This window comes from Macrotis lagotis, chromosome 8, assembly GCF_037893015.1.
Source record: "Macrotis lagotis isolate mMagLag1 chromosome 8, bilby.v1.9.chrom.fasta, whole genome shotgun sequence".
NCBI lineage: Eukaryota > Metazoa > Chordata > Mammalia > Peramelemorphia > Peramelidae > Macrotis > Macrotis lagotis.
In genome coordinates this window covers 84467283-84478566 of record NC_133665.1, presented here as the reverse complement: position 1 = coordinate 84478566, position 11284 = coordinate 84467283, and the positions used below count along the sequence as shown (strand labels likewise).

The following is an 11284-nucleotide window of genomic DNA, read 5'->3' as shown; positions in this document are numbered from 1 at the left end:
ACTTGTCACCTAGCTGCTCCTCTTCTAATCTTCTTAACCTCTCTCTCTGCCAACCAAAAGGCATTTCCTTTGTTAAATGACAGTTATGATGATTTGTCTAATTTTCTGTTAAGATATCTATTTATTTACTGATTACTTACCACTTTAAAAGGCTAGGAGTAGACTGACATAAGATAGTCACTATCAATAAGAATTAAGCAGAAATTAATTTCCCAAATTAGCAATTTTTTCATTTCCCAAACTGAAATGGAGTATTCTAGGGGAAAAGTTTTTCAGAGAAAGCCACAAAGCAGCTCCTGGGCATTCTCCCAATGGCAAGCAACCTGTTGGTATCATGGAATCAGAAAAAAGAGCTTTCTAATAAAACCAACAGTTATCCAAAATACTTTACTCCCTTCCCTTGATATCTCTAAAGATATGATTTCTGGCTAAAAGGCTAGTGTGCCAGCTATAGTACTCTTCCTTGAAGAATAACCTCCTCTAAGGCCTGCTGGCCTAAGGTCTTCTATTATCCATAAATGTCCGCAAATATTTCTAGTCATCCTAGATTAATAAAAGGTGGAAAGAAGAGGAAGCACATCCCTTGAACCAACTAATCCATTACATTGACTTCTCCCAGCAGAAGTTTTTCTACTCTGCATCATTGCCAACCAGGCAAGAGAGAGAGATGTTCCATCTCTGGTAGCCTCCTCTCCTGCAGTTCCATTCTCTAAAGTCACAGCATGATGGGGTAGACCATCCAGTAGACACTGGACCTAGAGTCAGGATAACCTGAGTTCAAATCTAGCTTCAGTCCACATGTCAAATTATCAAACATTTTAAACTGAATCCAAAACTGAAGTCATGCTTTTCCCCCTAATCCCTTCCCTCTTCTAAATGCTATCTCTTGAAGGCTCCACTCTCCTACCAATCCCCCATGTTCATAACATCTCTCTCTCTCTCTCTCTCTCTCTCTCTCTCTCTCTCTCTCTCTCTCTCTCTCTCTCTCTCTCTTTCTCTCTCTCTCTGTCAACATATCCAATCAGTTTTTCATCTTCCCATCTCTTGCACCTATCCCCTTCTCTCCAATCACACAGTCACCAACCTAGTTTAGGTCCTCATCACCTAGATTTCTACAACAGCCTCCCAATTGGTCTCTTCTGCTTCAAGTCTTCCCAATTCAGTCTATCCCACACATAGATGCTCAAGACATTCTCTTTAAATGCAGATCTGATCAAGTAACTCCTCTACTCAATCAACTCCCTATTGCCTCCAAGTTCAAATTTAGACTCCTTTGTTCAGTTCTGAAAGCCATACACAGACTGGCTCCAATGTGTTTTTCTAGCTTCATTGAGCATTATTTCCCCTTCCAGACTGGTCCAGCCTAATATGTCCCTAGAATGCATTCCTTTCTTACCTCTGACTCACGGAACCCTTCTCTTTCTCTAATACGCAGCCCAAAATACTATCTTTTACAGGAAACATCTCTGAATCCCTTCAACTACTAGTGCCCTTCCTCCCAAACTACCTTCTATTTAACTCCTGGTTATGGATTTGTATTTATGCAGTATATTTTCACATGTGTTTGTCTCCCCCTCCTTGTGAATAGGTATTATTTATTTCTTTGTACCTTTGTCTTCAGTATCTAGAGAGAACAGGTGTTGTATAGTGCACATATTTTCAGACTTTTTTGATGAACTGATCTGTTATGCTGATTTTTTTCCCCTCTGTCGTTAAAACTACTATTTGGTTCTGTGGGAAGGTTTGGAGGAGGGAGACTAGGTGAAACTATGAGGTAAAAAAAAATACATCAAAACACCTTATTTAAAAAAATTAAAAAAACCTTATTTTAATAAAATCTGTTGACTGCATGATACTTAAATGCAGTCCTATTCAGAGGAATCTACATTCATCCCCATTTTACTGGGGGTTAGAAAGAAATTAGAGGAAAGTGAGAGGATGCTACTGATAGGATAACCTCACTCAGTCTCCATCCTAGGATCATAAAATCATAGCATTTGAGTTTGAAAGAGTTTAGATATTATCTAAGAGAGCCATCAGGGCAGCTAGGTGACACAGTGAATAATATCAGGAAGACTCATCTTTGTGAGTACAAATCTGACTCACTTACTAGCTGAGTGATCTTGGGCAAGTCACTTAACCCTATTTGCTTCAATTTCTTCATCTATAAAATCATCTGGAGAAAGAAATGGCAAAGCACTCCAATATATTTGCCAAGAATATCCCAAATGAGATCACAAAGAGTCAGACACAATTAAAACAATCAAACAAGAGAGACATCATGACACAGTAGAGGGAAACCTGAATTTAGAGTCAGAAAGACTAAGATTAAAAACTTGTCTTTCATACTTTATCTTTGTTCCAGGCCTCTGAACCTGAGCTTCCTCATCTATAAAATGGGTATCCAGTTAACAGTATTGATGTGAAAATCAAATGAGATTCTATCTGTAAAGTGTCTTGCAAATCTTAAAATGCTAATAATTAATAATAATAATAATAATAAATTATTATTTAATTCTGAAATTCTTCCAATCCACTTTAGAAAAGTATCCTTCCCCAAAACATAACCCTGACTCATCACAAAACCTTGTCTCTTGTTTTCTGAGAAAATAGAAGTCTTCTATTATTATTTCCTTCCTTCCCCCTATTTTACACTTTAAAATCTATTGATGTCATTCCCCATTCTCTTTTTTGCTTGAATCCCTTGTGCAGAGGTACATTTCTAGACAAAGTCAGTCTTTTTCCTTGTGCTCTTGATCCCATTCTTTCCTTTTTCCTCTGGGAGTTTGCCCTTTTGATCATTCCCTCTCTTTCTCTCATCTTTAATCTCTATACATGTACATGTTCCTTCCCTGCTGTTCCCAGACATTCGGATCTCTCACATCATTTTAAAAAATCCCATTTTTCTTTGCTATCCCCTCAATCTGAATTTCAGATACTTAATAGCATAATACAAAGAAGCACCATGTTTTTGTGGGTTCTTGTTTGAACCTTAATTTGGTATAAATTCACTTTGAACACAATTGAAAAACATTTTAATTACTTCATATTTTCAAAATGTGTGCCATTTTATGAGAATACATCTCATTAGTCAAACATGAAGGATCTGTCATACTATATGGAAGAAATGGTTAAGCTAAACTTCAAATAAATTATTCCAAAAGGTTGCCTGGCAGATGTTCCGTAATGACTACTGTTCATCCTTCATTGACTGGGAAGAGAATAGAAATTCACAGGAAAAAATATCCCTAAATTCTTTAACCATACTGTGGATATGAAAATATAGGCTTTAAATCATCATTATGAACAACATGAGGAATAACTACATTGGATAAACAGAGTCTTGGGGTGAGGGGAGCAATTACTGAATATTGAATATTACTAGACATTTTCACAATAAAAAAATTGCTGTCTCACAGAGGCCTATAGGCATAAAAGAATAGTTTATTTCAAGCAGTGATTATAGCAGGGAAAGTTCCCCAAAGACTAACAGGAGGACCTATCTTTTAACCCACATTGAGTATCTGAAGTGTAGAAGACAAGGCCATGTCCTGAAAGACTTGCTACATAAAACCTAGCAAAGGGCCACATCGAACAACAATAGGAAAATGGGAAGATCTTAAGGCTCTTCTTTTCTTGGCAGATACCTCCTGTTTTTCTCTCATCTTCAATAAAAGCTGTCAGAGTGCACCTGCCCCATCTAAACAGAGTGGGAATAATGGTACAAAACAATGAGAGTCATGATGGTATCACTGAAGACTGCAAGATCAGGAAGGAAGAGATCATGGGTTAGTAGCCTAACTTTGTCACCAATTATCAAGGCACTTCAACACCATCAGTCTCACTTTTCTCATCTCTCACTCTATAGATAATAAATAGGATTGAGGGGAATGAACTAAACAAATTCTAAGGCCTATTCTGTGTTCACTAGACTTCTGTAACTTTGAAAGAATGGGTTACATTTGTATAGATTTTTACAACATGCATATTAGGCTAGGCTTGGGATCTCAAAGACCTGAGTTAAAATTCTCATTCTAGCAGTAGATTTTGGTCACTTAACCTCTCTTGGCCTTGGTTTGCCAATAGTAACACATGCTTCACAGGATTATTGTGATTGGCAAGGGAGAGAACATCCCAAACTCTCAAAATGCTATAGAAATGTTAGTTATAATTATTATTCAACTACCCACCACTCCATGAGGTTAGTAATAGAGCAATTTCTCATCCCCATCGTGTAGCATGAATCCCACAAGGCTAGCATGCAGCATGTGGTATTTGGGGGATCCTAAGAATGCAAATATGTCTAGAACCCAAATCTAGCCTGCCCCTCAAGCCTGGGCCTGGGCAGCCCTGCAGGCCTTTGGAGCTTCTTAAGGCACTCCCACTGGCCAGGCCAGCCTGAGGCCTGGGCACATGCTCTTTCTACTTTTTCTACTAAGAAACAGGGCAAAAACCAAAAATTAAATAGTAAAATATTCACTTGGGACAGAATGGCAAACTAAATAAAATGAAAAATAGAGCAACAAAAAAGCCTTCTCAGTCTCCCTATCCTCCTACATAAGGGGATCCAATCTCCCTGATTCCAGGGGTGAGGAAGGTTTGCATCGTTCTTACTTTGTCTCCCATGCTGTTGCTCAGGGTCACCTCTGCAGCCTCTCTGCTCTTCTAATGCTGTTGTTTGGCACTTCGATGGTTGAAGTTGTCTTCTTCGTCCCTGTAGTGAGGGGCAAGATGTTATCTGTCTTTGATGAGGCTGCCCGGGCTGGCATGCTTGCAGAACTCCACACTTTTTACAACTCTTTAGGCTTCTGGTGACAGAGCAGATAGAGCTTTGGGTCTGGAATCAGGGAGACCTAAGGCCAGATCCAACCTCAGATACCTCCTGGCTGTGTGCCCCTGGGTAAGTCACTTATCCTCCCTGCCTCCATTTCCTCATCTGTACAATCCCACTCACAGGGATGTTGGACCAAATGAGATATTTGTAAAAGCCCTTAGCAGACTCAAATCCAACCTCAGACACTTAATAATTACTTAGCTGTGTGGCCTTGGGCAAGTTACTTAACCCCATTGCCTTGAAAAATATAAAAAAAAAATTTTTAAAAAAAGCCCTTAGCAGAGTGCCTGACTTTGGGCCAGGCAAGTGCTGAATGGAAGTGCTAGGTCATCTGACTTCATCAACAGGATTATTTTGTGAGAAAAATCCGGGGATTCAGTAAAGGTGGACAAAGTGTGGCCAACAGATAAAAGTCATTTCTTAGAAGCTGTTCCTCCAACAGCAAAATGGGAGTGTGAATCCCACAGTCATTATAAGGAGGGTGGTTCTGCACCATCAAGAGCTGTCTACAGTTGGGATATGCCCAGGGTCCCCCAGGAGGGATGCCCCCCCAGTGCCATGCCCCCATCGCCGCCATCTCGGAACCTGGCTGGAATGGGGGAAGGGAGGTTTAGGAGAGACTGGGAGGAGGGAGTGTAGGGTGAAGAAGCAGTTTATTCAGAAAAGAAAAGGGAAAAAAGCAAATATCCTTAATGTAAGGGGGGAAAAAAAGTAACTTTTCCTCAAAACATTCCCTGTTGTCTGCTTCCCTGGGGACTGTGGGAGGTACAAGTGCAACATCTCTTTCTCTCTTCCCACGTTCCATCTGTCACCAAATCCAGGCCCTTCTTTCCCACAACATCCTTCAATTCCATTCTTTTCTCTCTATAAAGTGAGACCACTCAGACATCAGCCATTTCTTGAGGTTTAGAGCACTGACCTTGGAAGACAGGAGTTCAAATCCAGCCTTGGCACTGACTAGCTGTGTGACCCTGGGTATGTCACCTAAACTTGATTGCCTCACCTCATCTCCTGGCCCTCCCAGTCCATATCTGGCCAATGGACCCAGATGGCTCTGGAGGAGAAAGTGAGGCTGGTGGTTTAGTACAACCCCCCCCAATAAAATATCCAATTCACACGCTTGTCTTGGCATCACCTTCCTGATGCGGTCTTCAAAAATGAAGAAAAAAATATTTGTAAGTTTTAAAACCTTCTAGAAGCATTAGCTGTTGCTACTCTCATCAACCTTTCTCCTTGTCAAAGGGAAGGACAGAGGAGGACCTTGTGGCCTGGACTGAGGGAGAGACGGAGGAAGAAAGAAGGTGGAAATATTTTGGCAGTTCTCTTCACAAACATAATTAAACATCTAGGACTTGCCCAGTACTACTCTTTGAGTCTCCAGGGAGAAAAAGACAAAAATTAAACAGTCCCTGAAGTCAAGTATCCTCTCGGTATGAACTATTTTGCTTGGATTACATGGATAACTATTTTTTTTTTAAACTCACAAGTTGCATTTCTATTTTACCTTAAAATTTTAAGAATATTTTCCCCCCATTAGTCTTGTGACTAAATATTATCATTTTATCAATGAGGAAACTGAGACCAGGTCACACAGTTAAGTGTCAAAGAGTGGACTTGAACCCAAATTCCCCGACTCTAGGACTCATGTTCTTTCCACTCACCAGAGGCTCTCTGCTAGATCATCCAATCGAGGGTGATATTTCCCAAGAAGGAAAGTTGGGTTCTGAGGACCAGGCTACTCTCCAGCTTGGTCCCCGCAAGATGTAGACCTGATAGCCCCTCAACAAGTCTTCTGCCAGAAAGCAGTTTCCCAAAGACAAATGGAACCCAATCTCTACCTCTCAATCGGTTCTGAAATGAAACCACTTCCTCGAGCTCCAAGAGCAGAAAAGGGAGCTAGAAATATAAGGTCAGATCAGATATTGGTCAGGCAGAGACTGAACACAGCTGACCCTAAGAGCTCCCGCTGTAAGCCCCTGCTGTCACATCTGTGGCTTCACTTTTGTTTTGCTGGTGCTACACAGATAAAGGATTCTGAAAACTAAAGGTCTTATTTCTATAACCAACAAATGGCTTAGCAAGCAGAATGCTGAGCTCTTGTCCTTTTCATGAACACATTCCTGTTTACACAGAATAAGCTTTTCATACAGGACTGGGGCTGGAGTTGGCAAGGGACTGTTAAAACTTCAATCATATGGTCTCTATCTGCTTTCTCAAAGGACTAGAAACTATCCTTATTGTGTGGGATGAAAATCCACTTAAAAATATAGACTCCTCTGAGAAAAAAAAAGAAAGTTTATTTTGGCTTTTCTTGAGAAAGGGGCACACTCCAAGTCTCACAAAGGTAGTGAAGATCAAGGAGCTGCCCCAATTGACAGTCAAGCAAGATTATATTGCCTAATGCAATCTCCTCCTCCTCCCTATCCTCTCTCTCTCTGTTGCTTCATTGGTTAGTTTTCAGTTACATTCTACTTGTGAAAATCTACCCCAGCAACAAAGAAAAGGAAAGGTTTTCATAAAATATTACCTCACCATCCAGATGGTGAGAACATCAAAAAGATTTTTAATGACCTTCTATGTCTATCTAAATGAAATAATGTCTGAGTATTCAAGGTCTTCTACTGTTCTTCTAGTCAGTAAAAGTAGTGTTATCATCAAACAAGAGGTTTATGAGCTTCTTTGGAATGCAAGGTTTTTCTCATGGGAAAAGGTCTACTATCCTTCTAGCAGTCAGTAAAAGTAGTTTTATCAAAAGTTAGGAGAGTGTTTGGAGTACAAGGGGCTTTCTTCTAGAAATAGTTTAATAATAATAGTTTGTTCCTTAATATTTCTTAACTCTGAGAGGACTTCACTAGGAATATTAACCCTGAAATGGTTTTACTGGCAATATTCTACTCACTATTCTGAGTCTCAAATCATGTATATTTAGGCCAATAACTCTTTGGAATCTTAAAGTCATTCCTTTACCCTTATTTTCTGTGAACTCAAAGACCTGGATTCAGATTCCTGTGGCTTCTTGGGGAGTCCTTTAAACTCTCTAAGTCTCAGTCTCCTTGTTTGTACAATGAGAGGTTTGGACAATAAGATCTCTAAGGACTCTTCCAGTTGCAAATCCTAATTTATGAACATTCTTGCTTGGAAAGAATAAAAGAACCTCGGTTGATATTCTTCACACCAGTCACCATCTTCCCTTGTTCTGGAAGGTAAGACTTTATCCTTGGAACCACCTATGAACTAATGGGCCAGCTTTGACCTTAGTTTGCCCAGGTCCAAGTCTCCTAAACCCACACTTCCTTCAGCTTTCCTTGTTTCTATCAAAGACACCCCTTTCCTTCCAGGCTCTTTAATCTGTGACCCTAAAGTTACTCTTAACTCTCCCTCCTCCTTCCCCTACTACGACTAAAATGTTGCCCCATGCTGTCATCTCTGATTCAACAGTATCCATCCCTTTTTTTCCATTTACCTGGGCAACATCCTGGGCTAAATAAGCCCTGAACATCTCCATCTCTTCTCTGGTCTTTGGTAATTCCTTCCTAATGTAGCTTCTTACTGCCCAAGCATCATGTTGCAGAAATAAAGAGCATTGTTTCTGGAGTCAGAGGAACTGAGTTCAAATTCAAATTCCACTACTGAATACTTTTGTGACCCAGACTTGTCACTTTTACCCTCTCTGCTTCACTTTTCTCAAATGTTTAGGGAGTAAAAATATAAGATCTCTAAGTTACTGTCTAGCTCCAAATATATCATATAAAGAAGAAAAATGAATGAAGAGCCAGGAAATTTCTCTCAATTGCACCTAACTCCCAAAAATTATTCTTGGGGAATCAGGAGCTGAGAGCACTCACTGCTTGATTTTCTTTCTATATATTTTTAATTTTATTGTAAGCTTTTTTTTTGTATTACAGTAATGTCACATGTTTTATTCTGGGTAGTTAGAGAGAGGAAGATCAGAGGAAAAACTGGGGTGTAATGATTAACCAGGTGGTGAACTCAGATGTTTTTAAGATCATATATATGACAGTGGATCATAAGGATAATAATTATAATAGTCAGCATTTGTATACTGATTTAAGATTTGCAAGATATTTTACAAATATTTATTCATATGACAACACTAGGAGATAGACATTATTATTACCACCATTACTATGTAAAGACTTGCCTAAATTTAAATTCTTGACATTATATTTTTAATTTATAATAATTAAATTTAATTTTTTAAAATTTGTGAATTGTTTCTTCAGTGAACTTTTGAACATTAGTTCAAATTAAAGGTAGCAGTTTTAGCATTTGTTGAAGATATTTTTCTTTTTAATTTTGTTCTTCAAATTGTAATTGACAGTTAAAACTAGGTATTTTTCTCTTTTCTGAATTCTGCTTGACCATTAACTATTACTACTACTATAGGGGCAACTAGGTGGCACAGTGGATGGAGCACTGACCCTGGAGTCAGGAGGACCTGAGTTCAAATCCAATCTCAGACACTTAATATTTACCTAACTGTGTGACCTTAAGCAAGTCACTTAACCCCATTGCTTTGCAATTCCCCCCCCAAAAAAAACCTATTATCATTGTATATAATATATTATATTATATATAAGGTGTTTTTGAAGCTTTATGCTGTGGTGTGCCAAACTGTCAATGAAACTTGCTTTGAAGTTATTATGAAGTGTTGATAATGATTGATATTGTAATACTTTCTATGTGAATAACTACTGTGGGTTTGCAATTAGAAAACTGGTGCTCAGTGATTGATCTTAATATAAATCAAGGACAATTGCTTTAAGTCAGTCACCCAGCAGTTACTAAATGCTTAGTAGGGGTCAGGTACTTTACTAAGCATTGGAAATACCTTTACAAGTAAACAATGCCTGCTCTCAAAACATTTGCATTCTAATGGGGGAAGATAGCATTTAAACCATAAAAATAAGCAGAAAAGGGTGGGAAGGGGAGGAGACAAGGGTATATAAAGATAAGGCCTTTAATAGAGAAAGTCCTAGTTCAGTCAAGAGAAGAATGAGAAGGTTTGAGGAGTACCCAGTGACAGTGATGATGAATATATTGAAAAGATTTGGAACAATGTGTGTACACTTTGAAGGAAACATTAGGTACTTAACATACATAGGAAAGAAGATGAAGCAAATATCTGTATTGTATGATATATCTTAAAAAGTGATATTTTCCAGCATCTCTAAAGAGACAGATAGATGTTAGTGGGCGTTTTTAGATACTAGCTATTAAATTTTTTACTTCTACTCAGAAGTTAATGAGAATGTTAATCATCTTCCCTGTGAAAGAGGGGAAAACTTCAACTTAGAAATTTAGTAGAGAAGAAAAAATGGGCATAATGTGACATATGCATTAGGTTTTGGAAGGACATATCTCAAAGGATTCAAGAAAAGTAGAGATAGGATCCCATGGTCTAAAATTTTATTAAGTAACCCAAGTTAGTAAAATTGAAAGGACTCAGGAGTGAATTCTAAAGTCACAAAAAGAAATAATTCTGAGGAGGAGGAAAGGGGAAGTTGCCTAACAAGACCAATATCCATGTAAAGAAAAATCACCAACCAAGTTTTCAAATGAGCATGTTACATGTGTCTGTGTAAATTTAGACCAAGCAGTAACATAGCTACTTGATCTAAACTCTAAAGAAATCATATTATATAGAGAGACAGAGGTAGATGGATAAATGATAGATAAGTTATAGGTAGATATAGACATGTATGTATAGAGACATGTGTATCTGCATATGTTTTCATTATATGTATGTATACACATGTACATATTATATATAAGTACACACATATATATTCATGTATATATATTTCTTCATAAATAAAACATGGTTCAGTCTTGTTGAGAATAATGTCAGGAATACTAAAGCTCAAAATAGCTAAACCTAGTGACAAAAGCTAAGGACAAGAAAAAGATTTTTAAAGTTATATTAAGGGGAAATGAAAGATCAAAGAAGATAAGGGACCATTTTTCAAAATGGATGGAACAATGATAACTGAAATTAGGGAAAAGGCAAGGCTATATATTTTTTTTATATTTTCTCTAGAAAGAAGAATGATGGATAGGTGGGGATCTTCTATGCAATCCAATAAACATTTATTTGAAATGCAACTAAATAGTTCAGGTTCTATATTTTATCCAATAATGTATCTAAATCATATATTTAGAGAGTAAAAGACTTTTAGTTTTATTTTTTAAAAAGTAGTATGATTTTTTCCCTCATATAAGACAACTGAGTCAAATTTATAAAAATAAGAGCCATTTCCCAAATGATAAATGATCAAAGGATCAAGAGATATGATGGGCAGTTTTCAGAGGAAGAAATCCAAGCTATCAAAACCATTTGGAAAAAAATTCTCTAAGTCATTACTAATTAAGGAAAGTCAAACTAAAACTTTGAGATGTCAGCTCAGTCACATCAGATTGGCAAAACTG

General features: G+C 37.9%; 1 long non-coding RNA gene across 1 annotated transcript in view; it reads right to left on the bottom strand.

Moving 5' to 3' along the window:
* Window positions 1-3506: 3506 nt before the first annotated feature.
* The window catches only part of LOC141494872 (uncharacterized), a 27236-nt gene continuing 19458 nt past the window's right edge, over window positions 3507-11284 (bottom strand). Inside the window, exons 2-3 of the long non-coding RNA XR_012470569.1 lie at window positions 4615-4714; window positions 3507-3700 (exon numbers count right to left, since the gene is read on the bottom strand). This is a non-coding gene — a long non-coding RNA (uncharacterized LOC141494872). The remainder of the gene's footprint in view (window positions 3701-4614; window positions 4715-11284) is intronic.